The sequence below is a fragment of the Dermacentor silvarum genome, chromosome 4 (genome assembly GCF_013339745.2).
Source record: "Dermacentor silvarum isolate Dsil-2018 chromosome 4, BIME_Dsil_1.4, whole genome shotgun sequence".
In the NCBI taxonomy this organism is placed as follows: Eukaryota; Metazoa; Arthropoda; class Arachnida; order Ixodida; family Ixodidae; genus Dermacentor; species Dermacentor silvarum.
In genome coordinates, this window is record NC_051157.2 from 220,093,291 (window position 1) to 220,103,279 (window position 9,989).

The window sequence follows — 9,989 nt, forward strand, 5'->3', positions numbered from 1 at the left end:
TGACTGTTGATATGGATGCGAAAACACGTTACCGCCACCCTATCTACGGAAATAGCAAGCGCGAAGTCCGTCGCCATTGCGTAAAAAACCTAGACGGCGCAAGGTAACACTCGATTTCATGATGACAGTGGCGGCCGGGGAATAAAAACAGCTCGAACCTCTTGGCAAGAAATACAAAAAAAAAGAAGAAACAAAAAGTGGCTTGCTTTATTATACCTTGTATATGACAGTGAATAAACAGCAAAGCAGTTACAACTAAACTGAAAAAAAAAAGACAGCTAACAAAAGCAAAGTACACAAAGAAACAAACCAGCCGTGTTTGCTCAGTGGGTATAGCGTTTGGCTACTGAGCGCGAGGTCATGGATCGAATCCCAGCCACGGCAGCCGCTTTTCGTTGGGGCAGAAAAAAAAAATAAACCGTGCACTAAGGTGTAGGAGCACGTTAAAGAACCCCAGGTAGTCTAATTTATTTCGGAGTTGTCCACTACGGCGTGCCTCATAATCAGACCGCGGTTTTGGCACGCAAAACCCCAGTATTATCTGTTTTTTTTTTTTTACGCAAAGAAACAGGTGTGTTTGCATTGAAGGGCGCCCGAAAAAGCGTTTGTTCCAATTACGCGCAGCAAGGACGCTTTATGATGGGGAAGGCAGATGGCTGGAAGGTGCACGTCCTCATCGTTTCTAAACAATTTCTAAACAAAATTGGTCTCACTGTCCCTCCAATAATACCAAGTGGCTCGAGGCTTCGTATTGCATATTAACTGAAAGAATTACACTCACGTTAAATGCCGCAAAAGGACCAAGCGGGGCACTTGCTTCGCGCAGGTGCATTCGCCCAAATTTTATAGCTATAGCCCGCATGCAGCTACAAAATCCGAAATCGCATCAGCAGGGGCGGGACGCGCAAGCAGCGTTTCACGCAAATTTGAAGCATAAATCGCAGCGCTACCGAGGCCAAAGTGGTGTATCAATTCGGACGGACGCTTTCCAGAACGCTAGTAGCCGTTCAAACAGGGCGCACAGTTAAGAGATGGCGCTGACAAAGCGGCGAGCGCCCGTGTTGAGAAAGTCCTAAACAACATTAGCCGGGCGGCGCGTGCAAGCGACGTTCCGTGCAACTTGTCCGTGGTAATATCAAAAGCGGCTCTCACGTTTTCCTTGAATCGGTGAGCCGGGGCACCGTGGTGCACGCGAGAGCTGCTTTCATTATTATCTACATCAATATCTCGAAACTGTTGTCATCCCGAGAATTCGTTTCGAGTGGATCCGCCTTGCAAACTCCACGGCTACAATTTGTACATTCCAACGTGGTCCATCAGGTAATTAGTTAACCTAATTAGTGACTGTTTCATTATTATTCGGCTAAGCATTTCAATTGCTTGTGCAAGTAATGTCCGCCACTTAGAGCAGACCAGCTCATGAACTAGACTTGGGCATTCTGCCACAGGCACTATTGAAGAGTTTTTGAAAGTGTTCGCTGAAGCCCCCCGTATATATATATGCGTGTGTGAGTGACTGTGTGTGTGTGCACGCAATAGAGTAGCACATAAGCTCAGTCACGTGGGGTTATTTCACATTTCGCGGGCTTTCAATAAACGCCGGAATAATTCACCACACTGGATGTGTGTGGCTGCAAAAAAAAAAAAAAAAAAAAAAAAGATGGGTCGTTTTGAAATGCCCTCAAGAACGAAATGAAACGTAATTGGCCCTAAAGTGAATAATAAACATTTTCCGCAATTAATCCTTATTGATTAACTAATTAGGCGCAACATAAAACTTAACATAAGGAGCGTCACATGACAGCAACACATATGTCATTGGTTTCATTGAGTTGTGGCTGCCCGCTGTCAATAACATCATCGGTTCTAGTCACATAAAAATCCTGTATAAATGTATGTATGTACGTATATACACGCACGCACGTACGCAAGCACGCACGCGCGCGCGCACACACACACAGGAGCGCCCACACTGAAAGAGTCAAAATCACGTCATGGATGTACGGAAATAAGAACGCCGAAGTGCGTCATAGCGTAAGAAAGCTGGAACACTTGTTTAAATAATACCAGCGGTGGCCAGTGACTGTTGATATGGATGCGAAAACACGTTACCGCCACCTATCTACGGAAATAGCAAGCGCGAAGTCCGTCGCCATTGCGTAAAAAACCTAGACGGCGCAAGGTAACACTCGATTTCATGATGACAGTGGCGGCCGGGGAATAAAAACAGCTCGAACCTCTTGGCAAGAAATACAAAAAAAAAGAAGAAACAAAAAGTGGCTTGCTTTATTATACCTTGTATATGACAGTGAATAAACAGCAAAGCAGTTACAACTAAACTGAAAAAAAAAAGACAGCTAACAAAAGCAAATACACAAAGAAACAAACCAGCCGTGTTTGCTCAGTGGGTATAGCGTTTGGCTACTGAGCGCGAGGTCATGGGATCGAATCCCAGCCACGGCAGCCGCTTTTCGTTGGGGCAGAAAAAAAAATAAACCGTGCACTAAGGTGTAGGAGCACGTTAAAGAACCCCAGGTAGTCTAATTTATTTCGGAGTTGTCCACTACGGCGTGCCTCATAATCAGACCGCGGTTTTGGCACGCAAAACCCCAGTATTATCTGTTTTTTTTTTTTTTACGCAAAGAAACAGGTGTGTTTGCATTGAAGGGCGCCCGAAAAAGCGTTTGTTCCAATTACGCGCAGCAAGGACGCTTTATGATGGGGAAGGCAGATGGCTGGAAGGTGCACGTCCTCATCGTTTCTAAACAATTTCTAAACAAAATTGGTCTCACTGTCCCTCCAATAATACCAAGTGGCTCGAGGCTTCGTATTGCATATTAACTGAAAGAATTACACTCACGTTAAATGCCGCAAAAGGACCAAGCGGGGCACTTGCTTCGCGCAGGTGCATTCGCCCAAATTTTATAGCTATAGCCCGCATGCAGCTACAAAATCCGAAATCGCATCAGCAGGGGCGGGACGCGCAAGCAGTGTTTCACGCAAATTTGAAGCATAAATCGCAGCGCTACCGAGGCCAAAGTGGTGTATCAATTCGGACGGACGCTTTCCAGAACGCTAGTAGCCGTTCAAACAGGGCGCACAGTTAAGAGATGGCGCTGACAAAGCGGCGAGCGCCCGTGTTGAGAAAGTCCTAAACAACATTAGCCGGGCGGCGCGTGCAAGCGACGTTCCGTGCAACTTGTCCGTGGTAATATCAAAAGCGGCTCTCACGTTTTCCTTGAATCGGTGAGCCGGGGCACCGTGGTGCACGCGAGAGCTGCTTTCATTATTATCTACATCAATATCTCGAAACTGTTGTCATCCCGAGAATTCGTTTCGAGTGGATCCGCCTTGCAAACTCCACGGCTACAATTTGTACATTCCAACGTGGTCCATCAGGTAATTAGTTAACCTAATTAGTGACTGTTTCATTATTATTCGGCTAAGCATTTCAATTGCTTGTGCAAGTAATGTCCGCCACTTAGAGCAGACCAGCTCATGAACTAGACTTGGGCATTCTGCCACAGGCACTATTGAAGAGTTTTTGAAAGTGTTCGCTGAAGCCCCCCGTATATATATGCGTGTGTGAGTGACTGTGTGTGTGTGCACGCAATAGAGTAGCACATAAGCTCAGTCACGTGGGGTTATTTCACATTTCGCGGGCTTTCAATAAACGCCGGAATAATTCACCACACTGGATGTGTGTGGCTGCAAAAAAAAAAAAAAAAAAAAAAAAAGATGGGTCGTTTTGAAAATGCCCTCAAGAACGAAATGAAACGTAATTGGCCCTAAAGTGAATAATAAACATTTTCCGCAATTAATCCTTATTGATTAACTAATTAGGCGCAACATAAAACTTAACATAAGGAGCGTCACATGACAGCAACACATATGTCATTGGTTTCATTGAGTTGTGGCTGCCCGCTGTCAATAACATCATCGGTTCTAGTCACATAAAAATCCTGTATAAATGTATGTATGTACGTATATACACGCACGCACGTACGCAAGCACGCACGCGCGCGCGCACACACACACAGGAGCGCCCACACTGAAAGAGTCAAAATCACGTCATGGATGTACGGAAATAAGAACGCCGAAGTGCGTCATAGCGTAAGAAAGCTGGAACACTTGTTTAAATAATATCAGCGGTGGCCAGTGACTGTTGATATGGATGCGAAAACACGTTACCGCCACCTATCTACGGAAATAGCAAGCGCGAAGTCCGTCGCCATTGCGTAAAAAACCTAGACGGCGCAAGGTAACACTCGATTTCATGATGACAGTGGCGGCCGGGGAATAAAAACAGCTCGAACCTCTTGGCAAGAAATACAAAAAAAAAGAAGAAACAAAAAGTGGCTTGCTTTATTATACCTTGTATATGACAGTGAATAAACAGCAAAGCAGTTACAACTAAACTGAAAAAAAAAGACAGCTAACAAAAGCAAGTACACAAAGAAACAAACCAGCCGTGTTTGCTCAGTAGGTATAGCGTTTGGCTAGTGAGCGCGAGGTCATGGGATCGAATCCCAGCCACGGCAGCCGCTTTTCGATGGGGGCGAAATGAAAAAAAAAAAATAAATAAATAAACCGTGCACTAAGGTTTAGGAGCACGTTAAGAACCCCATATAGTCTAATTTATTTCGGAGTTGTCCACTACGGCGTGCATCATAATCAGACCGCGGTTTTGGCACGCAAAACCCCAGTATTATCTGTTTTTTTTTTTTTTTTTACGCAAAGAAACAGGTGTGTTTGCATTGAAATGCACCCGGAAAAGCGTTTGTTCCAATTACGCGCAGCAAGGACACTTTTTGATGGGGAAGGCAGATGGCTGGAAGGTGCACGTCCTCATCGTTTCTAAACAATTTCTTAACAAAATTGGTCTCACTGTCCCTCCAATAATACCAAGTGGCTCGAGGCTTCGTATTGCATATTAACTGAAAGAATTACACTCACATTAAATGCCGCAAGAGGACCAAGCGGGGCACTTGCTTCGCGCAGATGCATTCACACAAATTTTATAGCTACAGCCCGCCTGCAGCTACAAAATCCGAAATCGCATCAGCAGGGGCGGGAAGCGCAAGCAGCGTTTCACGCAAATTTGAAGCATAAATCGCAGCGCTACCGAGGCCAAAGTGGTGTATCAATTCGGACGGACGCTTTCCAGAACGCTAGTAGCCGTTCAAACAGGGCGCACAGTTAAGAGATGGCGCTGACAAAGCGGCGAGCGCCCGTGTTGACAAAGTCCGAAACTGCGTCAGCCGGGGCGGCGCGCGCAAGCGACGTTCAGCGCAACTTTTCCGTGGAAATACCGAAAGCGGCTCGCACGTTTGCCTTGTATCGGTGAGCTGGGGCACCGTGGTGCACGCGAGAGGTGGAAACACGGCTTGAAAAGCAAAAATGAGGAATTTCTTTCGGCGCTAACTGCCGCCGGCGGTCACGAGTACGGCCCCATGGAGGTCTGGGTACTTATCGCTGCTATTATATAGAGGTATGCAACCCCGGCCGACATCGTACCACTTTTCAATTTGTGGTGTCCGGGTGCGTTTTGTGCGATTCACGCACTGCGGCGACGTCGGGAATTGCGCCGACGAGTACGCGACCGCTCGCAGAGACAAAGTCCGAAAGCTCGTCAGCCGGGGCGGCGCGCGCAAGCGACGTTCAGCGCAACTTTTCCGTGGAAATACCGAAAGCGGCTCGCACGTTTGCCTTGTATCGGTGAGCTGGGGCACCGTGGTGCACGCGAGAGGTGGAAAGACGGCTTGAAAAGCAAAAATGAGGAATTTCTTTCGGCGCTAACTGCCGCCGGCGGTCCACGAGTACGGCCCCATGGAGGTCTGGGTACTTATCGCTGCTATTATATAGAGGTATGCAGCCCCGGCCGACATCGTACCACTTTTCAATTTGTGGTGTCCGGGTGCGTTTTGTGCGATTCACGCACTGCGGCGACGTCGGGCAATTGCGCCGACGAGTACGCGACCGCTCGCAGAGACAAAGTCCGAAAGCTCGTCAGCCGGGGCGGCGCGCGCAAGCGACGTTCAGCGCAACTTTTCCGTGGAAATACCGAAAGCGGCTCGCACGTTTGCCTTGTATCGGTGAGCTGGGGCACCGTGGTGCACGCGAGAGGTGGAAAGACGGCTTGAAAAGCAGAAAATGAGGAATTTCTTTCGGCGCTAACTGCCAGCCGGCGGCCACGAGTACGGCCCCATGGAGGTCTGGGTACTTATCGCTGCTATTATATAGAGGTATGCGGCCCCGGCCGACATCGTACCACTTTTCAATTTGTGGTGTCCGGGTGCGTTTTGTGCGATTCACGCACTGCGGCGACGTCGGGAATTGCGCCGACGAGTACGCGACCGCTCGCAGAGACAAAGTCCGAAAGCTCGTCAGCCGGGGCGGCGCGCGCAAGCGACGTTCAGCGCAACTTTTCCGTGGAAATACCGAAAGCGGCTCGCACGTTTGCCTTGTATCGGTGAGCTGGGGCACCGTGGTGCACGCGAGAGGTGGAAACACGGCTTGAAAAGCAAAAATGAGGAATTTCTTTCGGCGCTAACTGCCGCCGGCGGCCACGAGTACGGCCCCATGGAGGTCTGGGTACTTATCGCTGCTATTATATAGAGGTATGCGGCCCCGGCCGACATCGTACCACTTTTCAATTTGTGGTGTCCGGGTGCGTTTTGTGCGATTCACGCACTGCGGCGACGTCGGGAATTGCGCCGACGAGTACGCGACCGCTCGCAGAGACAAAGTCCGAAAGCTCGTCAGCCGGGGCGGCGCGCGCAAGCGACGTTCAGCGCAACTTTTCCGTGGAAATACCGAAAGCGGCTCGCACGTTTGCCTTGTATCGGTGAGCTGGGGCACCGTGGTGCACGCGAGAGGTGGAAACACGGCTTGAAAAGCAAAAATGAGGAATTTCTTTCGGCGCTAACTGCCGCCGGCGGCCACGAGTACGGCCCCATGGAGGTCTGGGTACTTATCGCTGCTATTATATAGAGGTATGCGGCCCCGGCCGACATCGTACCACTTTTCAATTTGTGGTGTCCGGGTGCGTTTTGTGCGATTCACGCACTGCGGCGACGTCGGGAATTGCGCCGACGAGTACGCGACCGCTCGCAGAGACAAAGTCCGAAACCGCGTCAGCCGGGGCGGCGCGCGCAAGCCACGTTCAGCGCAACTTTTCCGTGGAAATACCGAAAGCGGCTCGCACGTTTGCCTTGAATCGGTGAGCTGGGGCACCGTGGTGCACGCGAGAGGTGGAAATACGCCGACGAGTACGCAAGCCACCGTCCAAAACAACGGTCATGGAGCACAGCACCGTGCGTGGCACAACGTTTGCAGAGAAAGTGCGGCAGCGGAAAGCTCGTTCGCCGTGAAAGTCAGCACAGGATGCGCGGTGGTTCAGGCACGTGAATATTCGCGAAGCCGTACTCGCCGCTGGCGAAACATTGACGATCACGACCCTCTTGCGCGGTGTTGGTTTTCACGACTTCGGCCCTGTGCAGCCGACGTAAACTTTCAAAGTTCGTCAAGGTGCGGCACGATTTCCGCCAAATCCCCGTCGAAAATGCCACGAGTACGGCCCCATGGAGGTCTGGGTACTTATCGCTGCTATTATATGGGGGTTGGAGTGCAGTCGCCCCCCGAGTGCGTGCGACCTGGGTGTCTGATATGCGGCGGGCTCCGTGCCCGTCAAGCGTGTCCCCGGAGCCTCTCCCGTGGATCCCTCGGCAATCGTCTGCAGCCTCATCCGCTTGATGCGTTAGGGGCTGGTTGTCGGACGACGCCGTATCCACGATATCGAGGTGTGTTCCGCATCGTCCTCGGACGAGTCAAATAAGAAAGCGCCGAAGGCGCGGGCGTGACCCGTCGCTTGGCGGCTTTGCCGTCTCGGCTACGTTGCAAGCGCCGATCGGTCCACCAGTGCTGCGGGCTGATGGCAAATCCCGCAAGCCGTGACCGAGTCGACGCAACGAATCTATCGAGAGTGTGCGTGCTTCTTGCCGCGTGGCGATACCCAGCCCTGCGGGGAGGGCGCCGTAGCGAGCTCGAACGCCGTCATCTCGGACTGTGCAAAGAGGTGGGCTTTGCAAAAACGAAGCGTGCTGAGGCGCCTGAAGGTGGCCTCGGCGTCGCAACAACGGCGTCCGGCATGGCTGGACGCGCAGTTGAACGATTACCTGGTTGATCCTGCCAGTAATCATATGCTTGTCTCAAAGATTAAGCCATGCATGTCTAAGTACATGCCGAAATAAGGCGAAACCGCGAATGGCTCATTAAATCAGTTATGGTTCCTTAGATCGTTTCTTCCTACTTGGATAACTGTGGCAATTCTAGAGCTAATACATGCAGTGAGCCTGAAGCCCTTTGGGCGACGGGTGCTTTTATTAGACCAAGATCGATCGGGTTTCGGCCCGTATTGTGTGGTGACTCTGGATAACTTTGTGCTGATCGCATGGCCACGAGCCGGCGACGTTTCTTTCAAGTGTCTGCCTTATCAACTTTCGATGGTAGGTTACTTGCTTACCATGGTTGTTACGGGTAACGGAGAATCAGGGTTCGATTCCGGAGAGGGAGCCTGAGAAACGGCTACCACATCCAAGGAAGGCAGCAGGCGCGCAAATTACCCACTCCCGGCACGGGGAGGTAGTGACGAAAAATAACAATACGGGACTCTTTTGAGGCCCCGTAATTGAAATGAGTACACTCTAAATCCTTTAACGAGGATCAATTGGAGGGCAAGTCTGGTGCCAGCAGCCGCGGTAATTCCAGCTCCAATAGCGTATACTAAAGCTGCTGCGGTTAAAAAGCTCGTAGTTGGATCTCAGTTCCAGACGAGTAGTGCATCTACCCGATGCGACGGCTCGGACTGAACATCATGCCGGTCCTTTCTTGGTGCACTTCATTGTGTGCCTCGAGAAGGCCGGTGCTTTTACTTTGAAAAAATTAGAGTGCTCAACGCAGGCGAGTCGCCTGAATAAACTTGCATGGAATAATAGAACAAGACCTCGTTTCTGTTCTGTTGGTTTTTGGAATACGAGGTAATGATTAAGAGGGACAGACGGGGGCATTCGTATTGCGGCGCTAGAGGTGAAATTCTTGGACCGTCGCAAGACGAACTACTGCGAAAGCATTTGCCAAGAATGTTTTCTTTGATCAAGAACGAAAGTCAGAGGTTCGAAGGCGATCAGATACCGCCCTAGTTCTGACCATAAACGATGCCAACCAGCGATCCGCCTGAGTTACTCAAATGACTCGGCGGGCAGCTTCCGGGAAACCAAAGTATTTGGGTTCCGGGGGAAGTATGGTTGCAAAGCTGAAACTTAAAGGAATTGACGGAAGGGCACCACCAGGAGTGGAGCCTGCGGCTTAATTTGACTCAACACGGGAAAACTTACCCGGCCCGGACACTGGGAGGATTGACAGATTGAGAGCTCTTTCTTGATTCGGTGGATGGTGGTGCATGGCCGTTCTTAGTTGGTGGAGCGATTTGTCTGGTTAATTCCGATAACGAACGAGACTCTAGCCTATTAAATAGGTGCGGGGTTCCCAGCACCTTACAACCTTCTTAGAGGGACAAGCGGCTCCTAGCCGCACGAAACAGAGCAATAACAGGTCTGTGATGCCCTTAGATGTCCGGGGCCGCACGCGCGCTACACTGAAGGAAGCAGCGTGTCTTTATCCCTGTCTGAAAAGACTGGGTAACCCGTGGAACTTCTTTCGTGATTGGGATAGGGGCTTGCAATTGTTCCCCTTGAACGAGGAATTCCCAGTAAGCGCGAGTCATAAGCTCGCGTTGATTACGTCCCTGCCCTTTGTACACACCGCCCGTCGCTACTACCGATTGAATGATTTAGTGAGGTCTTCGGACCGATGTCCGGCGCGGCCTTTCGGTTGCGCCGGTCTGTTGGAAAGATGACCAAACTTGATCATTTAGAGGAAGTAAAAGTCGTAACAAGGTTTCCGTAGGTGAACCTGCGGAAGGATCATTA

At 50.4% G+C, this 9,989-nt stretch overlaps 1 non-coding gene across 1 annotated transcript; it reads left to right on the forward strand.

Moving 5' to 3' along the window:
- The first annotated feature begins 8,174 nt into the window (after positions 1–8,174).
- Positions 8,175–9,989, forward strand: LOC119451215 (small subunit ribosomal RNA). The gene has a single exon (XR_005191741.1). It is a non-coding gene; the product is annotated as a small subunit ribosomal RNA (ribosomal RNA).